This window comes from Rhinoderma darwinii, chromosome 3, assembly GCF_050947455.1.
Source record: "Rhinoderma darwinii isolate aRhiDar2 chromosome 3, aRhiDar2.hap1, whole genome shotgun sequence".
Taxonomy (NCBI): Eukaryota; Metazoa; Chordata; class Amphibia; order Anura; family Rhinodermatidae; genus Rhinoderma; species Rhinoderma darwinii.
In genome coordinates, this window is record NC_134689.1 from 191724306 (window position 1) to 191743868 (window position 19563).

The window sequence follows — 19563 nt, forward strand, 5'->3', positions numbered from 1 at the left end:
AGCAACAAATTATTTAGGAGTTTTTTTGTATTACAATTTACTAAATTTTATCATTGTATTTTATGATATTTTCTTTTGGGCTTATAGATGCTACAATAAGGAATGGCATCATTTATCTACAGATTTTAAAAAAATTGGAAACAAATTCCTCATTCTTTGTAAATGAAGTCTCTTTCTCTACCATGATATTCTATGATCCATGATCTAATCCAGGGTTCTCAAACACGCGGGCCGCATGCATCCCCTGAGTCTGTCATCTGTGGCCCGCAGGGCACCGCAGCTCCCTCGTGAGAGGAGAGATCAGGACGAAGGAGGAATTCACTGGCGCTCCTTCATGACGTGATAAAGGAGCACAGTCCATTGGTGGTAGGTGAGCAATAGCCACGCAGCCCACTGTAGATAGTGCAAACCCCCCCTGTAGATATTACCCCACACACACACCCCTGTAGATAGCACTACATTCCCCCCGGGGCATACCTCCAAACCTTTCCGGGGTGTCTGAGGACAAAGATACAGTTGACAGCGGGACATATCCCCGGCCACCCGGGACAGCGGGACACCGCCCGGAATCTGGGACTGTCCCGCTGTCAACTGTATCTGCGTCCCCAGGACGCATATACAGTAGAGCTCAATGCTGAAGTAAGGAACCTCCACTCACCAAGGACTCCCTGGGCTCAGCGCTACTTTAAGCACTGTGCCCGGGGAAGCCCTTGACGAATCTCTCATATATATATATATATATATATATATATATATATATATATATACACCGTGTTCCAAATTATTATGTACATTGAATTTAAGTGTCATAAACATTTAATTATTAGTTTTTCAATTAAACTCATGGATGATATTGTGTCTTAGGGCTCTTTGGATCATTGTAATCAATCTCAGACACCTGTGATAATTAGTTTGCCAGGTGTGCCCAATCAAAGGAAAACTACTTAAGAAGGATGTTCCACATTATTAAGCAGGCCACAGGTTTCAAGCAATATGGGAAAGAAAAAGGATCTCTCTGCTGCCGAAAAGCGTGACATAGTGCAATACCTTGGACAAGGTATGAAAACATTGGATATTTCAAGAAAACTTAAGCGTGATCATCGTACTGTGAAAAGATTTGTGGCTGATTCAGAGCACAGACGGGTTAGTTCAGATAAAGGCATAATGAGGAAGGTTTCTGCCAGACAAATTAATAGGATTAGGAGAGCAGCTGCTAAAATGTAATCGCAAAGCAGCAAACAGGTATTTGAAGCCACTGGTGCCTCTGGAGTCCCGCGAACCTCAAGGTGTAGGATCCTCCAGAGGTTTGCAAGTGTGCATAAAGCTATTATTCGGCCACCCCTAAACAATGCTCACAAGCAGAAACGGTTGCAGTGGGCTCAGAAATACATGAAGACTAATTTTCAAACCGTGTTGTTTACTGATGAGTGCCGTGCAACCCTGGATGGTCCAGATGGATGGAGTAGTGGATGGTTGGTGAATGGCCACCATGTCCCAACAAGGCTGCAATGTCAGCAAGGAGGTGGTGGAGTCATGTTTTTGGCTGGAATCATGGGGAGAGAGATGGTAGGCCCTTTTAGGGTCCCTGACGGTGTGAAATGACCTCTGCAAAGTACGTAGAGTTTATGACTGACCACTTTCTTCCATGGTACAAAAAGAAGAACCATGCCTTGCGTAGCAAAATTATCTTCATGCATGACAATGCACCATCTCATGCTGCAAAGAATACCTCTGTGTCATTGGCTGCTATGGGCATAAAAGGAGAGAAACTCATGGTGTGGCCCCCATGTTCCCCTGACCTCAACCCTATTGTGAACCTTTAGAGCATCCGCAAGCAAAATATCTATGAGGGTGGGAGGCAGTTCACATCAAAGCAGAAGCTCTGGGAGGCTATTCTGACATCCTGCAAAGATATTCAAGCAGAAACTGTCCAAATACTCACAAATTCAATGGATGCAAGAATTGTGAAGGTGATATCAAAGAAGGGGTCCTATGTTAACATGTAACTTGGCCTGTTAAGTTTTTTTTTATTGAAAGAGCTTTTGATTTCTGTAAATATGACCTCCTAATAATTTGGAACGCGGTGTATATATGGACAGTGATGCCAGTGGCTACTCCTGGAGCGGAATCCCCAATTGCCTTTGCTCTGGCTGGGGATTCAACTCCTAGAGTTAGTCCCAATGGTGCTATTTACAGGGGGGAGGTGGTGCTATCTTTAAGGGGGTGTGGCAGTATCTACGGCACTGTAGCAATATCTACAGTGGGCAGTGTGGCAATATCTACAGAGGGCATTGTGGCATTATCTACAGAGGGCACTGCAGCATTATCTACAGTGGGCACTGCGGAACTATCTACAAAGGGCAGTGTGGCATTATCTACAGAGATAGAATAGCCCTAGGGTGCATGTGTATATAACGTCTACCAGACAAGGCGTGCAGCCTCTGGGATCAGCAGAAGTCACCTTAGTATATAGGTATTATACGTATGGCAGAGTGCACGTGTCCGCAGCGTCTGTCAGAAAAGAAGTGCAGGGGCTACTCTTATAATTTTAACTCATGATTGGTCTTTGGACTCAATATCTATTTACTTAGATGACTGCTGCTGACACCAGCGGTCTCTGCATTTAGGCTGCACTTCTTATCTGACAGACGCTGCGGACACGTGCACTCTGCCATACTTATAATACCTATATACTAAGGTGACTTCTGCTGATCCCAGAGGTCCCTGTATTTAGGCTGCACGCCTTGTCTGGTAGACGTTATATACACATGCACCCTGCCGTACTTACTTAAGTTCATTAGCCCGCTCCACGCATTGGCAATTTTAACCTTTTATGTTTGTTGTGTCTGTTAGTCCTTTTGCTAAATATAGCATAATAAAGAATACTAAATATTTTAATGGTGGCTGGGAAATAGGGCTATTCTGCCTCTGGCATCTGTTTGTTAGTTTATATATTCAGCTTGCCAGCTACCAAGGGTCTACCATTTATTTGTTAGCATTATCTACAGAGAGCACTGTGGCACAACTACAGAGGGCACTGTGGCATTATCTAGGAGGGGTGTGGCACTATCTATGGGGGGGTGTGGCATTATCTACAGATGGCACTGTGGCTCTAAGAAGGGGCGGCCCAATCTTGACATTCTTATGTCTGTCAAACGCTGCCAACTGAGCAGCCAGACTACATTTAGCGACAGTTAAACTGGAAAAGAGGATTGTTAAAATAAGCACGTGGAGTTAACGCGCAAATTTCCGGTAAGTTTAAACCTAGTGGTATTATTATAGTAATGTAGTATTATTATAGTAATGTAGTACTGTTATAGTAGTGTAGTATTATTATACTGATGTAGAATTGTCATAGTAATGTAGTATTATTATAGTAATGTATTACTCTGCGGTGGAGTCAACACGGGTCTGTGATACCTTCTCTTGTTACAATGGGTAAGACTGCATCTCTGACTACTTACTGCAGGTACTGATTACTCTCTCTGCCTCCCCCTACCTATACTATCTTCTAATGTGTATGGGATATTAGAGGACATTAGGGTGCATCAGGTTAGAACCCACTGTGGCTAAGAAATTACATTTCATCTCTGTGGGTAGCCAGTGCAGTCTGTATCCAATCTATTATACTTTTTATTTTAGCATTTCCCTTGTTGAGCTCTATATTACTGCACTGTTAGTACTAGAGTCTTATATGTATATGTTTTTAAATGTATGTTATATTTTTGTAATAAAGTTGTTATATTCTTATATATACTTTGACTATGAGCTCTTTTCTTTCGATATGGTTCTTATAGTTATAGTAATGTAGTATTATTATAGTAATGTAGTATTATTATAGTAGTGTAGTATTATTATAGTATTGTAGTATTGTTATAGTAATGTAGTATTGCTATAGTAATGTAGTATTATAGTAACGCAGTATTGTTATAGTAGTTCAAACAACTAATTGATTAACAATTATTTTGTATTGTACCAAACTTGAAAGTAATGCGGCCTGTCAACTTCAAATTTTTTCTATGTGCGGCCTGTTTACCCAGCCGAAATTGAGACCCCTGATCTAATCAATGTTTTTAAAGGGAACCTGTCACCTCTCCTAAACTCCTCCTCCAACCGTAAATAATGGTCTGCACACATTTTGCGCCTTTTATGGTAATAACTCATCAGTCTCGTTCGTTCCTCGCCTTATGCCCACCCACCGCCAAAAACTGGCCCGCTATGAATGCCAAAATTTCATCTGAGATAGCGCGCATGTACCCGTCATGTATGGTCCGACACCCCTCCCTGCTTCGTCTGGGCTTCAAATCTAGTTACTGCTCATGGACCACTATGGTGTCCCGTTGTGCGCATGCACCAGAACAGAACATCGATGTGCAAGTGCGGGATTTCGTTTCTGCTGGGGGGAGGTGAGGAGCAGTCAATAATAAGTTAGGAGGCAGGGTAAACTAGGAAAGGCTTCAGGAATGAAGATATGACTCTTTTATGCTCATTAGCATACGGCACAGGAACACTAAAAAACTGAACACTAAAGGCACAGAACCTACTTAGAAGATAATTATGGGTTATATAAAAATTATTTTTTACCCACTTCCACCAGATGTTGCTGGTTTAATAGATGAAATGCTGCTGACAGGTTCCCTTTAATTATTTTAAAGCTAACTTGCTAACTATGCACCAAATATCATAGCAACAATGATTTCTGTGTTACACATATAGGGGGGAATTTATTAACCCCTACCCGCACCACGACGTAATAGCACGTCGTGGTGGTTGAGGGGGTAATGTTTGGAGCGGGCTCACCCACTGCTCGGTACGCAGCGGGTGTTAGCTATGTTCCTGGCTTTATAACCCCTTAGATGCTGCAATCAATCACGATTGGAGCATCTAAGATGTTAGAAAGAGGGGGCGCCCCCCCTCTGACAGGTCATTAGCGCCCCCACAATGCAAACGAGGGGTGCCGATGGTTGTCATGGCAGCCCAGGGGCCTAATGAAGGCTTAACATGAGCCTGTAAAAATTAGAATATACTGCAATAAATTAGTATTGCAGTGTATTATACAAGCGATCTAACGATTGTTGGTTCAAGTCCCCTACGGGGACTAATAAAAAGTGTAAAAAAAAGTTTAATAATGTTTTAGTAGTGTAAAAAAAAAAATTTTAAAGTAAAAAAATACTTTTTCATATTAATACTCTGAAGTAATGTAAAAAATAGAAAAATATACAAAATTGGTATCAATACGTCCGTAAAAGTCCGAACTATTACAATATAGAATTATTTAAAGCACACAGTGAACACCGTAAAAATAAAAAATATAAACTGCCAGAATCGCAGTTTTTTGGTCACTTCATATCCCACAAAAAATGAAATAAAAAGTGATCAAAAGGTCTCACGTAGCCTAAAATGGTACCAATAGAAAGTACAGCTCGCCCCGCAAAAAATAAGCCCTCATACCACTCAGGTGATGTCAAAATAAAAAGTTATGGCTCTCAGAATGTGGTGACAAAACACACATTTTATTTTTAACAATTAGTTTCTTCCTTGTAAAAGTAGTAAAACATAAAAAAACTATATAAACTTGGTATTGCCGTAATCGAATTGACCAGTAAAATAAAGTTAACATGCTGTAAAGGATCTGCCAGACACAGCTTCTGTGTCGACGCCCGTGGTTACTCAGTGTGCACCTGCTCCTAAGTCTGAGAGAGTGACACGATCTTAGGACGAGCCTTTAAGGCGCAAATTTTAAAGTCCCGTCCAAAAAATTAGCTCCCCGATATATAGGGCCGTACACGGTCATTGAAGTCCTTAACCTGTCTCCTTCCGACTGGAGTTACCCCCGTCTTTTTGAGTACACAACGTGTTTCATGCCTCCCTCCTTAAACGCTGCTCCCCATCCTTGGCTCCCTCGAGGAAACCTCCGGTCCCTGTTCTCAACCCTGAAGGGGTAGAATTCGAGGTGGCCAAGATTGTGGACAGCAGGATGGTCCAAGGCTGCCTCCAGTACCTGGTCCATTGGAGAGGATATGGGCCTGAGGAGAGGACTTGGGTACCCGCCCGGGATATTCACGCTGGGGTATTGCTCAGGAGGTTCCATCTTTGCTTCCCCAATAAGCCAGGTCCACCTAGAAAGGGTCCAGTGGCCCCTCTTAAAAGGGGGGGTACTGTAAAGGATCTGCCAGACACAGCTTCTGTGTCGACGCCCGTGGTTACTCAGTCTGCACCTGCTCCTATGTCTGAGAGAGTGACAAGATCTTAGGACGGGCCTTTAAGGCGCAAATTTTTTGAAGATAGCCACACCAGATCCCCGACCACAAACAAGGGGTTAGCAGAACGTCTTCTATCTGCCTTAGGCTTTTGTATGCTCTGGGCCGCCTCTAGGTTCTTCTGAACCTGAGCCCAGACTGTGCACAGTTCCTGATGAACTAAATCTACCTCGGGATTGTTGGAACTAGCAGGTGAAACGGAGGAGAACCGTGGATTAAACCCAAAATTACAGAAAAAGGGGGAGACCCCTGACGAGTTGCTGACCCGGTTATTAAGGGAAAATTCGGCGAGGGGAATGAAGGAGACCCAATCATTTTGACAGTCTGAGATAAAACACCTTAAGTATTGTTCTAGAGACTGATTAGTCCTCTCGGTTTGGCCATTAGTTTCAGGTTTGAAGGCCGAGGAAAAAAACAGATCAATCTCCAGCGTCTTTTTTTTTTAAATATCCTTTTTATTGTCAGTTTTCACATTTTCTTACAAACATTTCACGTAAGAGTTACATCATGAGTGCGCAGCACTCATCTGTCATGGGATTAACTTTTAAATTAAATTCAACATAACATATAAACACAACATAGAAACATGGCATAATTGTCGATCTTCAGATGGACCAAACAAACATGACTCCCTCAACTCCAACACCACCTAGATCATCAATGAGTTTCCACTCATCCTTTCTCCCCCAGCTGGTTCACAGTTGCATCCTCCCTAAAACGCCTGCCAAGAGCTGCGTGCAGTACCACTTTGTGTACTGGAAAGGCCTAACAATTTCCGCTATTTCGGCTGTTGTACATTGCGTTTCTATAAATACTTGCCACTTATCAAATAGCTTCTTGGTTCCCGTTTCCTTCCGCCTTTCCACCTCCACCCTCTCAAGAACCAATAACTGTTTCAGCCGTGACACAATCAATTCTAACCCCGGCGTGTCTGCCTCTAACCAGTGACTCAGGAGGCATCTCAAAGCTACCAGTAAAATCGTGTGCACCAACACGGGAGGTGATCTTACTCCTCGAGCACCCTCTTCCTCTGGCGGCCGCGCCTGATGGAATAGTAGCGCTTGAGGCGTCATTGGGAGATTCGTTTTCCAATGGTCCTTAATATATTTCTGTACCATCCCCCAAAATCGTTTCGTATGTACACACCCCCACACTCCATGCCACAAATTCGTCAGTGGTGTATTGCACTTGGGACAACTTGTAATGCGATCAGGGAAAGATTGTGAGGGCAAGATATTAAAGCCATATATAGCTGTATGCATCAACTTGAAATAGGTTTCCCTCCAGCTCTCATTTATCACACTCTTCCGTACCGTCTCCCAACCCCCCAGTATGGTCTCTCCTATATCTGGATCCTGAGTCCACCGTTCCCAGCTTTTAAAACTAATCCTTAATTGCGGACGAACAAAACCCTCTCTCAATGCTCTATACATTCCTGAAATGGTCGCCCGCCCAGTTGTTGAACCTATGACCTCATCCAGAGTGTGCGTAGTAGCTTCCTTACTCAAATCCCTGAGCCTGGAGATACAAAATGTTCGCATCTGAAGTACTTGCAAAAAATTGACTCTATCTACTATGGGTCTGAGTTTAGCGGTGATTTCCTCCCCAGTTAACCACCTCTTTTCCTCTGTATGCATAAGATCCCCTGCGCTACCAATGCCTACCCTCCCCCATGAGGCAATTCCGTCCCCCTTGTCCATTCCCGGTAAAAACTCTGGATGACCGCTCAACGGCATATACTTCGATACCAGGTGGGGTAACCCAAACTGCTTACGTACCACTTTCCAAGCTAGAACTGTATCTCTCAATACAATGGAGGTTTTGAGACGGCACGGAAGAGAAGCGATTCTACAATGTAACAAAGCTTTCAGGTTCCAAGGTGAAGCATACTCCCCTTCCAGATCTAAATTGGAATAATTGCTTGTTTCATGAAGCCAATCTACTACATGACGCAAAAGACAGACCACGTTATAACCCCTGACATTCGGAAAGTTCACACCCCCTTCTTGTTTACCCATCATGAACTTGGTGAGTGCTATACGCGGCCTTTTTCCTGCCCATATAAATTTAGTGAATGAAGCCGTCAATTTCGAGACATCCACATGCTTCAATGAGAGAGGTAGCGTTTGAAAGGGGTATAGCAATCTAGGAAAACTAACCATCTTGATCAGATGACATCTTCCCAAGAGGGACAACGGCAATTGGCCCCATCTAGTGAGTTCCGCTTGTATTTTTTTAATTAACGGGGGATAATTTAAGCCATACAGAGTGTCTGGTACCCTCCCTATTTTGATACCCAGATAGGTAATGCAGTGTTCCACCGGTGATATCCCGCAACCCAAGGATTGCCAAAAGGTCTTTGGCAATGGCCTGCCCAACTCCAGCAGTTCGCTCTTAGCTATATTGACTTTGTATCCCGAGCATTGCCCAAATTCCTGCAAAAATTGAAAAACCTTCCCTAAATGCTCCTGAGGGTTTGACATAAAAAGTATGACATCATCAGCGAACAGGGCTAATTTCACTGCACAAGATCCCACTTGAATGCCTCTGAACATATCCGATTCCTCCAAGAATCTGGCCATAGGTTCCAGTGCTAGATTGAATAGCAGGGGCGACAAGGGGCAACCCTGTCATGTTCCTTTATGTAATTGGAAGGGATCTGATAGGAACCCCGAGGAGTGAACACGTGCTTGCGGGCTATTGTAGACTCCCTTCAGGAAGACCCGGAAATCTCCCTGAATGTTCATTTTGTCTAGCACCATCCCCAGCCATTCCCATTGTATGTTATCAAAGGCTTTCTCTGCGTCTAGCGCTAAAAGTGCCGGCCTGGTACCTGGCTGGGGATCGTGCCTGACTGTTTCTAGCACCGTCAATACCTTGCGTAAATTTGTCACTGCAGCCCTGCCCTTTACAAAGCCTACCTGAGATTTTCCCACCAGTATGTGTAGATACATAGCCAGTCGATTGGCCAAAATTTTTGTGAGCAATTTCTGATCTTGATCTATCAGCGAGATGGGGCGGTATGACCCCGGGTCAAGAGGATTCTTCCCCTTCTTGGGTAACACCTTTATATGCGCTACCTTGGCCTCTGCTGGTAAAGCTCCCGTTCCTAGTAAAGTATTATAATATGCCACCAAGGTAGGGCTGATTTCTTCTCTCAGAGATTTCAAAAACTCCCCTGTGAATCCATCCGGACCCGGGGCCTTTCCGTTAGATAATGTTTTAATGGCGCTCCAAACTTCCTCTAGTGTAATCTCCGCGCTCAAATGACCATTCTGCTCCTGGGTGAGCCCTGGCAACTTCACCTTCTCCAAAAATTCCCTCCCTTTTTGGAGATCTATGGGTGTTTCTGAGTAAAGGGCTTGGTAATATTTACTTAATATGGTATTGATTTTTTTTGGGTCCGAGGTAGGAGTTCCGTTTGATTCTTTAAGTGTTGAAATATGTGCCGGTGCATACCTCCCCTTTGCTAACCGCGCTAATAATTTGCCCGCCTTATTGCCGAAACGCATTAAATCAGCATCAAATTGGGACCGGTAAATACTCTCTCTTTTGTCTAACCATTGATCAAACTGTCGCTTGGCTTCCTTCCAAATCCTCCCCCAATAGCATTGATGGCAAATGTAGGAATGCTGTGTACGCACGCCGTAATCTGTCGCTCGCTGCCTTGTATCCTTCGGTCGTCTTACGTTTAAGATTAGACATATACTGCATGATTTTCCCTCTTATTACCGCCTTGGCTGTACGCCAATACAATGACGGTTCCGAGCGATGCGCTACATTATCCCCATCGAATTCCATCCACCACCCCTTAAGCTTCTGTGTAAAGCCCTCATCCTTTGCCAGAAAAGCGGGAAACCTCCACATAAAATCCGTTCCTCTAGCTACTGTGTCAGCCAATGTAATGGTAACCGGAGCATGGTCCGAAATAACTAGATCTTCAATTGTCGCTTCACGTAAACGTCGCGCCATTGCGTCACTAACTAACAAATAATCAATACGCGACCATGACTGATGAACATGAGAGAAATGTGTATATTCCCGCGCATCTGGGTGTAAACTCCTCCACGCATCTATTAGGGCCGTGTGTCTTAAAAAGTCTGGCAAGATCTTATCTCTATTTCTCTGCGAACTAGTCCCTGCGCTCCTATCCTCCTTTGAAGACCTTTCAGTGTTAAGGTCTCCCCCTAAAATCAAAAACCTAGTGCGATCCTACTGGAGTTGGGTTTCCAAGTGACCAAAAAAAACAGTTTTAACCGTATTTGGACCATACACATTATGAATACTGATGGTTTCCCCTGCATGCTCCATCACTAGATGGATCCAACGGCCCTCGTCATCCCGCTCCTGGGACACCAGCGTAAACGCAAAGTTTTTATGTACCAGAATTATAACTCCCGCCTTACCCTCCCTTGCCGACGAGCCAAAAACCTGACCCACCCAGAACTTTTGCAAATACTTAAACTCCGGCTTGGTAAGGTGAGTTTCCTGCAATAGGGCCACATCAGGATGCAATCGTTTTATGTGCCTTAAAAGTTTGGTCCGTTTCTGTGGGGATCTCAGCCCTTTAACGTTCCAAGAAACTATTTTCATGTTATTGGACTGTGTTTAAGATGAGCTAAAGTGCCTAAAAGTCGTGTGGAGTCCAGGGAGTCAGATCCGTCTTTTCCCAAGAGCCATGTACAAACATTAACATTAACATCATAACCAAACCCTGGCTTGTAAGCCAGAACCAACAAGGCCAACCATCCCTTACCTAACAAAATCATAAAATCACCTGCGGCAAGGGTTAGCAGTCCCTTAATACCCACTGGTGTATGTGACTTCACTTTTTTCTGTTATGCCAGAACGCGCCCCTCCCTCCCCCTCCCCCCCCAGCCTGCCTATATGGCTCCTTCCATGAGGAAGTAACACCTGCCCTTGCCCCCTCAGTACCTCTTTGTCGCCTGCGCACCCTTATGTACATTCCCTTATCATTACTTTAACAGCCTAGAGTCCGTTAGGATTGCATCCTCACATTTCCCTATGAACCTTGCTTCGCTTCAAGCTTTCCCTACCTCCGTGTCCCCTATCTCCTACCACAATTTCCCTCAGTCTGCCATTGTAACAGATAACACTAATCCCTTGAGTGGGGGAGGCATTGTATCACTCCCGGTCAATCCCACCCACCAGGGACAATCTCAGATCCTGATCTAACTCCCTCACAAATATCTTGCAGTGAAAAAGCAGGGCAATATCAGAATGCATATACTTCAACCTTGATAACATTGTAACATTGTAACAATAGGTCAACTATTGACCGATACATAGTGCTGTATAAGACCGCAAAATATCCCCCTCAATAACTTTCATATTATCTGTAAACTTATCTGTATCTGGTCGGAATCTGCAATTGGTCTACAGCGTCCACAAAATCATCATCACAACAGCTTAAATAAAATGCGCCAAAAAGGACTTCGTCCGTCAATCAGGAGACGTGGATCGGGTGCGGTCCCATGTTCGCCTCTGTGGCTTCGGAGAGTGCCCTCTATTTCCGGCTCGACCCCCCCCGGATCTTCCAGGTGTGGGCATTAAGGCTTCTGCCCAGGTACGCTCCATATTTAGCCGGTTCCTTTTGTCTTCTCTTGACTTGCGCTGCGGACTATGTACTGGACTGTGACGCTCCTCTTGCTATGATCTGTTCCCACAAAGCTCCGCAAGTGCGTCCTCCGCTTCCTGTGGAGTGGTGAAAACCTTGTTCCGCCCGTTCTCTTGAAACACCCGCAGGATGGCTGGGTACTGCAGGCTAAAGCGTATTCTCGCTTGGAACAGCGCGGTGCAGATCTTGCTGAAAGCCCGCCTTCGCTTTGCAACCTCCGCCGAGAAATCCTCAAATAGTAGCACTTTCATGCCCATTATTTCCAAAGGACGCGATCTGCTGCGGAAAGCTTTCATGAGTGCCACCTTGTCATTGTAATCCAACAGTTTGAAGATCACTTGTCTGGGACGATGTGAATTGTGGTCAGCTGTTGCTGGGAGGTTTCTGGGGTCCGGCCCCACTCTATGCGCCCTCTCCACCCGGCATGGACGGGGGAGACCTAAGGCTTCCGGCAATGTCCTCTCACACACTCGTTGCAAATCAGCAGATATCACCGCTTCTTTCAGCCCCACCAGTCGCAGGTTGCTCCTCCTGGAGCAGTTTTCCAGATCCTCCACCTTGTCCCCCAACTGCGCAGTAACAGACAGCACCCCTCTGAGTTTGGATTGCAGGCGTTCATTTTCATCCTCCAGCAGCGTCATACGCTGTTCTAACTCATCAGCTCTGATAGTGACTTGTGCCAGTTTAGAGAATCTTGCACCGTTTTTTCCAGCGCCTTTTGCAGGTCTGGCGCTATCTGTTTGGCTACTTCACGGGCCAGGGTTACATAGTCAATGGCTACTGGAAGAGCGGACAGTACATGCTCTGCCGGGCTTGAAAGCTGGGACTGATGGTGCTGCAGCTCATCTTCCTGTGTGTATAGCAGGGTCGCAGTTGCGGGAAGCGCCGCCATCTTACCTCCCTTTACCACGGCCGAGGCTGATTCCTCCATGGCTGGCTTCTGCGCGCTTCTGAGGAGGTACCTGTCCATACAGGCACCACCGATGATGTTGCCGTGTACAGGGCTGGTGACTTCCCCGCTGATTGTCGTCACCGTAGCGACTATTGCGAGCTTACAGGCTGGACGGGAGCGGGAGCTCAGTCACTCGCGTCCTGCATCCCCAGCGCCGGAACCGGAAGTCTCTCCAGCTTCTTACAGAAAGCTCTCCAAAATAATGAAACAAATTGTACCCCTCTGTCAGAAACAATATTGACCGGGACCCCATGGAGACGCAGGATGAGTTTGACAAACAAGGTAGCTAACGTCTTGGCATTGGGTAGTTTCTTGAGGGGTACAAAGTGGCACATCTTTACTGAAGCAGTCTACTACAGCCCACACCACCGACTTGCCTTGGGATGGAAGTAGATCGGTGATAAAATCCATGGAGATATGGGTCCAAGGTCTCTGGGGAATGGAACATAGTAAGCCCGCAGGTCGGGACCTGGTAGTCTTAGACCTAGCACAAATTTCACAAGCGGCGACATAGACCTTAACGTCTTTAAGCAACCCAGGCCACCAATAGGTTCTAGAAATGAGGTGCTTGGTACCCAGGATACCTGGATGGCCAAATAGTGCTGAGTCATGATTCTCCCTGAGCAACCTTAGCCGGAATTGCAGGGGAATAAACAGCTTGTTCTCAGGAAGGTTCTAGGGAGCAGAACCTTGATCAGCCGCAATTTCGGAGACTAAGTCTGAATCCACGGAGGATATGATTATACCTGGGGGCAAAATACAAGCGGGGACAGGAGTTCAATTGATGCTTGTCATCCCCACAGTAGAAGCAGAGACCATTCCTCCTGCGGAAATCTCTACGTTGTCGGGGAGACACGGAGGCCCCGAGTGGCATCTGTTCATCCGAGTTCTCTGTGGAAGAACGAAGCAACGGAACCTCTGGAGCCATCATAGGGGTGCTAAAGGTGAAGGCACCAGAACGTTCAAGTCGTCGTTCCCTGAGACGTCGGTCAAGACGTACCGCTAAAGCCATAGCCTGATCTAGAGAGTCTGAGGAGGGATAGCTAACTAACATGTCTTTCAGGGCGTTCGACATACCCAATCTAAACTGGCACCTCAAGGCAGGGTCATTTCACCAAGAAGCTACACACCACTTCCTAAAGTCAGAACAATACTCCTCAACGGGTCTCTTACCCTGACGTAAGGTCACCAGCTGACTCTCGACCAAGGCAGTCTTGTCAGTCTCATCATAGATGAGCCCGAGAGCAGAAAAAAAAGGTCAACAGAAGAAAGTTCAGGGGCATCAGGAGCCAAGGAGAAGGCCCATTCCTGGGGGCCATCCTGGAGCCGGGACCTAATTATACCCACTCGCTGGCTCTCAGAACCTGAGGAGTGGGGTCTTAATCGAATATAGAGTCTACAACTCTCCCGAAAAGAGAAAAGTTCCTCCGGTCCCCTGAGAACCAGTCAGGCAACTTGAGGTGGGGTTCAAGAGGTGAGGTGAAGGGCACTACCTGGATAGCATCACGCTGGTTGAACCTCTGAGTGAGGTCTTGGACCTGTAGGGAGAGACCCTGCATTTGCTGAGCCAGGGCCTCAAGGGGGTCCATAGTAGAGTCAGGGACCAGGGTAAGAAAAGTTATGGGGCCTGTGATTATGTGAGGAATCGGGGTAGGGAGACGGACAGGCGAGCCCTAATCTACCCGCAACTCAGTCCCTGCCTACTTGCACGGCCCATCCTAAGTGACGGCGTACAACTGGGCGACGGTCCCTACGCTCAGTAAGTGCAAGACAGACAACACAAGACAAGGGCACACAGAAGCAAGGGGGGGTAGGGGCAGTTGCCCACGGAGACACCGTGAGCAACAGGCAGTGGTGAACGAGCCGAATCAAACCAGGGGAGACGTAGTAGCAAAATCAGAGCAGGAGAATAGTCAGGCAAGTCAGGGTCAATATGTAACAGCGGTCAATCGGGTGAATAGCAGGAATCGCAGAGCCAGGAAACCAGACAATCACAGGCAAGGAGCATGCTGCAAGTGAGGGTATAAATAGACCAAGGGCGGGAGCTAGAACCGTCAAGCCAGGCTGTGATAGGTTTTCCCTCTATTCAGCCTGCAAGCCTGAGTGGTAACAGATCGCGTCACTCTAGCAGACCTTGGAGCTGATGAGGGCTGATTAACCCCGGGCATCGACACAGAACCTGTGTCTGGCAAACCCTTTACAGTGACACTTGCCTGTGCATAACAGATTGCTTCACAGCATACCACACATCTATGGATAGTTTTATTTTTTACCCCATTATTATACCCTCTTATTATGCCCTGATATACTCCGCACAGATTACATATGCCCCCACATTATAAACTGAAATACCAGTCATACTTAAACAAAACTACTACCAAACAAAATCCATGCTCCAAATGGCTCTCCGTCCCTTCTTAGCACAGTATGCCCAAACAGCAGTTTACACCCAAAAGTAAGGCATTACCATACCCGGGAGAACATACTTAACAATTTATGGGGTAAGATTCTGCAGTGGCAAAAGCTGGGCACACCATATTGTGCGGTGAATAGGCATATCGGTGGAAAAATTGCAATTTTCACTTTGCATCATCCACTGCGTATTAATTTAATCTAAATTCTCACTACACTCCTTTGATAAATGCCTTTAGGGGTGTAGTTTCTAAAATGGGGTCACTTTTTTTTTTTTGGGTACATCAGGGGTTTTGCGAATACAACATGGCGTCCGCAAACCATTCCAGCAAAATCTATTCTCCAAAAGTTAAATACCACTCCTTTTCTTCTGAATCCTCCCATACATGTAAACAGCAGTTTATAAGTACATATGGAGTATTGCCATACTCAGGACAAATTGCTTTACAAATGTTGGGGGGCTTTTTCTTCTTTATTCCTTGTGAATGTCAAAAATGTTGATGTAAAACTAAATCTTATTGGAAAAAAATTACATTTTCACTGCTCAGTTCTAATTAATTAAGCAAAGAAACCTTTGGGATCACAATTCTCACTATACCCCTAAATGATTCCTCAAGAGGTGTAGTTTCTCAAATGGAGTCACTTTTGGGGTGTTTCCCCTAAACTAGTACTACAGGGGCTCAGCAAATGTGACATGGTGCCCAGAAACCATTCCAAAATCCAAATGGTGCTACTTCCCTTCTGAGCCCTATCATGTGTCCAAACATTAAATTTTAAATACAAAGACTCAAAAGGTTACGTAACGGGTTAGATGCTACTATGAGGTATATAATGCACCTCCAATATGTATGATAGGCAAGCTTCACATATACTGAACAAACTTAATTAGAACCAAAAAGCCAAAGAGCCACAAGATTAATAGAAAATATAAATAGTTTATTGGACATACAACATAAGAATTGCATTAAAATACAAGGAGATCTAAAAGGAACAATGTGGGATATAGCATCAGTGGGTTAAGGGTATCCTACAGTGCTGTTCTGCCTTAGCATGGTAGTACATGACAAATGCACATAGTTATGTCAGTAAAATCTCAATGGTGTAAAGAGCATATCTGAAACAGTCCAATATACAGGCACATTAAGTGCATCATACAATAGGTATAAGGCAAGTGCCCGGGGTCATAGGGTTATAAACCCTTTGCTGCCCAGATGAGAAATAAGTGTAAAGGAGACCGTCTTAAGGAGATACAACCAGCCTAGGGAAAGAAATTAAATAGAAATAGAAGATACACGTTGGTCCACAAGGGAACCACTATGAATGTAGCTGGTTAATAAGGTAGGCTTACCCATTAGAGTCAAGGTTTGTGTTCCCACACTGCAGCCTGCAGTGATAGCGCCCCGACGCGTGTTTCGCCAAACTGGCTTCCTCAGGGGATAATGTGTGACCATGTCGCACTGTGTAAATCTTTATATAGTGTTCAGATAAGTGATGGATCAATGGGTTCCGGTGTGTGTTGCTGCTCATTACCGGTCCACGGCGCATGCGCGGGAGTTCGGCTTGAGCCGCGAGATCCCGACCGTCTGTCGTCACGCTCGTGCCGCGCGTGCGCGCCCCCAGGGACGCGTATCCCTGGAGACAAGGCAGGTGCAGCAAGAGCGTCAAGACGACAGAAAGCCGGGCGAGGCTCCCAGACTCATCCACGCATGCGCAACCCCGGAAATGGACAGTGTATGTATAGGTGTGATGTTCCTAAATAGAGTCCCATCCGAAGAGAGGGAGTTAACTAATAAGTATTGTATTGTGTCCCCAGTATGAAAAGAAAAGGAAGATAGAAAGAGAAAAACAAAGAAAAGAAAAGGAAAAGAAGAAGAAAAGCAGAAAACATAAACAGAACAGAACATGGTGAGTACATAAAAGTGTGTATTCAAACCTGTTATCACAAGCAATATTATTGTAAAAAATATGAATACATTATCATACAGTAAATTAAATACAGAGGTATCACTGTTTACTCCTAAACAAAAGAAAGACCGAAAAAAACTGAAAAAACCAGAAAAAAACAGAAAAAAGCATAACATAAAACAACCCGCACATACAGCAAAGTGACAGATGATGTTAGGGTCATAAAACATAACACCCGAAGAGATATAATAAATGCTGAGTAGAGTATCATACTCAATAAATAAGTTAAATCATAAAAAAGTTTATATATGGACATGAGAAAATCATGAGTGAAAAGTGCATGGCAGATAAATTACTGTCATGAAGTGACAACAAAAGATTAATTATAAACAAGGTGTAGATCAATTATAAACATGGGGTCAAAAAAGGGGACAGACAAAAAGACAAAGAAAAGAAGGTGGAAAGGGGAGGGAAGGGAAGGGAAGGAAAAAGGAAGAAAGGAAAAGTCTAACCATAATTAGCCACAGAGGCAGTGAAGTAAAGGATCATGAATAATCATGAATAGAAGACGCGAGCCAATGTAGATGCTGGCGATAAGTGACACTGAAAAAGAAGCAGTGACAATATATAATGTATTAAAGACCGTAAAGAGGCAAAGAGAAAACGAACAGAACAAGTTGCCCCCATAGTGTAAAAGGAGGAGGGGAAGGGAGGGGGAGGGGAAAAGAAAGGGGGGGAGGGGACATTTAGAGGGAATGATAGTATCAACAATATTAGTAACTAGTAATCAATACTGGGCTCAATTAATTTTCATCTTGTTTGATGGGATTAGTTGATATGTAGAAGATGTAGATGCCCATTCCAGGAGCAGCAGAGTGGAATCACCCAGTCATCTAAGTGTAACAATGCGACAAAAAACAGGCATTAGCAACAGCTAAAGATTCTAAAAAGTAAAAGGAGTACAGATAAAAAGAGAGACTAAAAAGATATAGGATAGATTCTATCACAGAGAAGGGTTATCATAGAAATGCTGAGAAACTCAGATTTTAGATCTCCTTGTATTTTAATGCAATTCTTATGTTGTATGTCCAATAAACTATTTATATTTTCTATTAATCTTGTGGCTCTTTGGCTTTTATGTGTCCAAACAGCAGTTTATGACAACATATGGGGTATTTGTTTTACTCGGGAGAAATTGTTTTACAAATGTCGTAGTGCTTTTTCTCCTTTAATTCTTGTGGAAATGAGAAAAAATTAGCTAAACTTAAATTTTTTTGAAAAAATTTTGATTTTGATTTTCACGGCCTGCTTTCAATAATTTCTGCAAAACACCTGCGGTGTCAAAATGCTCACTATACCCCTAGATAATTTCCTCAAGGTGTGTAGTTTCCAAAATGAGGAATTAGCCAAGATAGGCTAGCACAACGTATCAGGTCAGAGTACGTTGCTGTAGCCCGAGGTTATAAAGGAAGGGAAACTCGAGCGCGCGGTCATTAGCCCCATTTAATCTCCTGAGGGCGCTGCTTGTGTGGCGAAACATGTCGGGGGGGCTATTGTGTTTTTAATATCAATGTTAGGCTAGCACTTTCACTGCAATCCAATCGCTAAATCCGCAGATAGTTCAGCAGTCTGCAGCTGCTGACCGAAGCAGTTACACTCAGTCACCATAAATATCCATTTATATGCTACAGCAACGTACTATGACCTGATACGTTGTGCTAGCCTATCTTGGCTCATTTTTATTTACCTTATATGTTGTACGTCTTTCCTTGTACATTTTAAACTTACAGTATTAAAAGTTATTATTTTATTTTTTTCATTATTGAAGTAGTTGGGAACTAGGGTTTCATTGTGCCTCAGGCATATTAGTTTCTTGATTTATTCATACACCTGCCAACTACCAGGGTCTCTCTAGTCTCTCATTGTTTCCAAAATGGGGTCACTTGTTAGGAGTTTCCACTGTTTTGTCTCCTCAGGGGCTTTGCAAATGTGACATGGCCTCAGCAAACCATTCCTGCTAAATTTGGGCTCCAAAAGCCGAATGGCGCTCTTTCCCTTCTAAACCCCGCTGTGTGTCCAAACAGCTGTTTATGACCACATGTGGGATATTGTTTTACTCGGGAGAAGCTGCTTCACAAATGTTTTGGTGCTTTTTCTCCTTTAGTCCTTGTAGAAATGAAAACAAATTAGCTAAACCTACATTTTCTTTGAAACAAATCAGATTTTCATTTACATGGGCTACTTCAAATAATTTCTGCAAAAAACCTGTGGGCTCAAAATGCTCACTATACCCTTAGATAATTTCCTTGAGGTGTGTTGTTTCCCAAATGGGGTCACTTTTGTCGGATTTCCACTGTTTTGGCACCGCAAGGCCTCTTCAAACCTAACATGGTACC

The 19563-nt window shown here is 44.4% G+C and overlaps 1 long non-coding RNA gene across 1 annotated transcript in view; it reads left to right on the forward strand.

Annotated features, from left to right (window-relative positions):
- Positions 1-17162, forward strand: part of LOC142747945 (uncharacterized) — a 46987-nt gene extending 29825 nt beyond the window's left edge. Inside the window, exon 3 of the long non-coding RNA XR_012882097.1 lies at positions 17076-17162. This is a non-coding gene — a long non-coding RNA (uncharacterized LOC142747945). The remainder of the gene's footprint in view (positions 1-17075) is intronic.
- The last annotated feature ends 2401 nt before the right edge of the window (positions 17163-19563 follow it).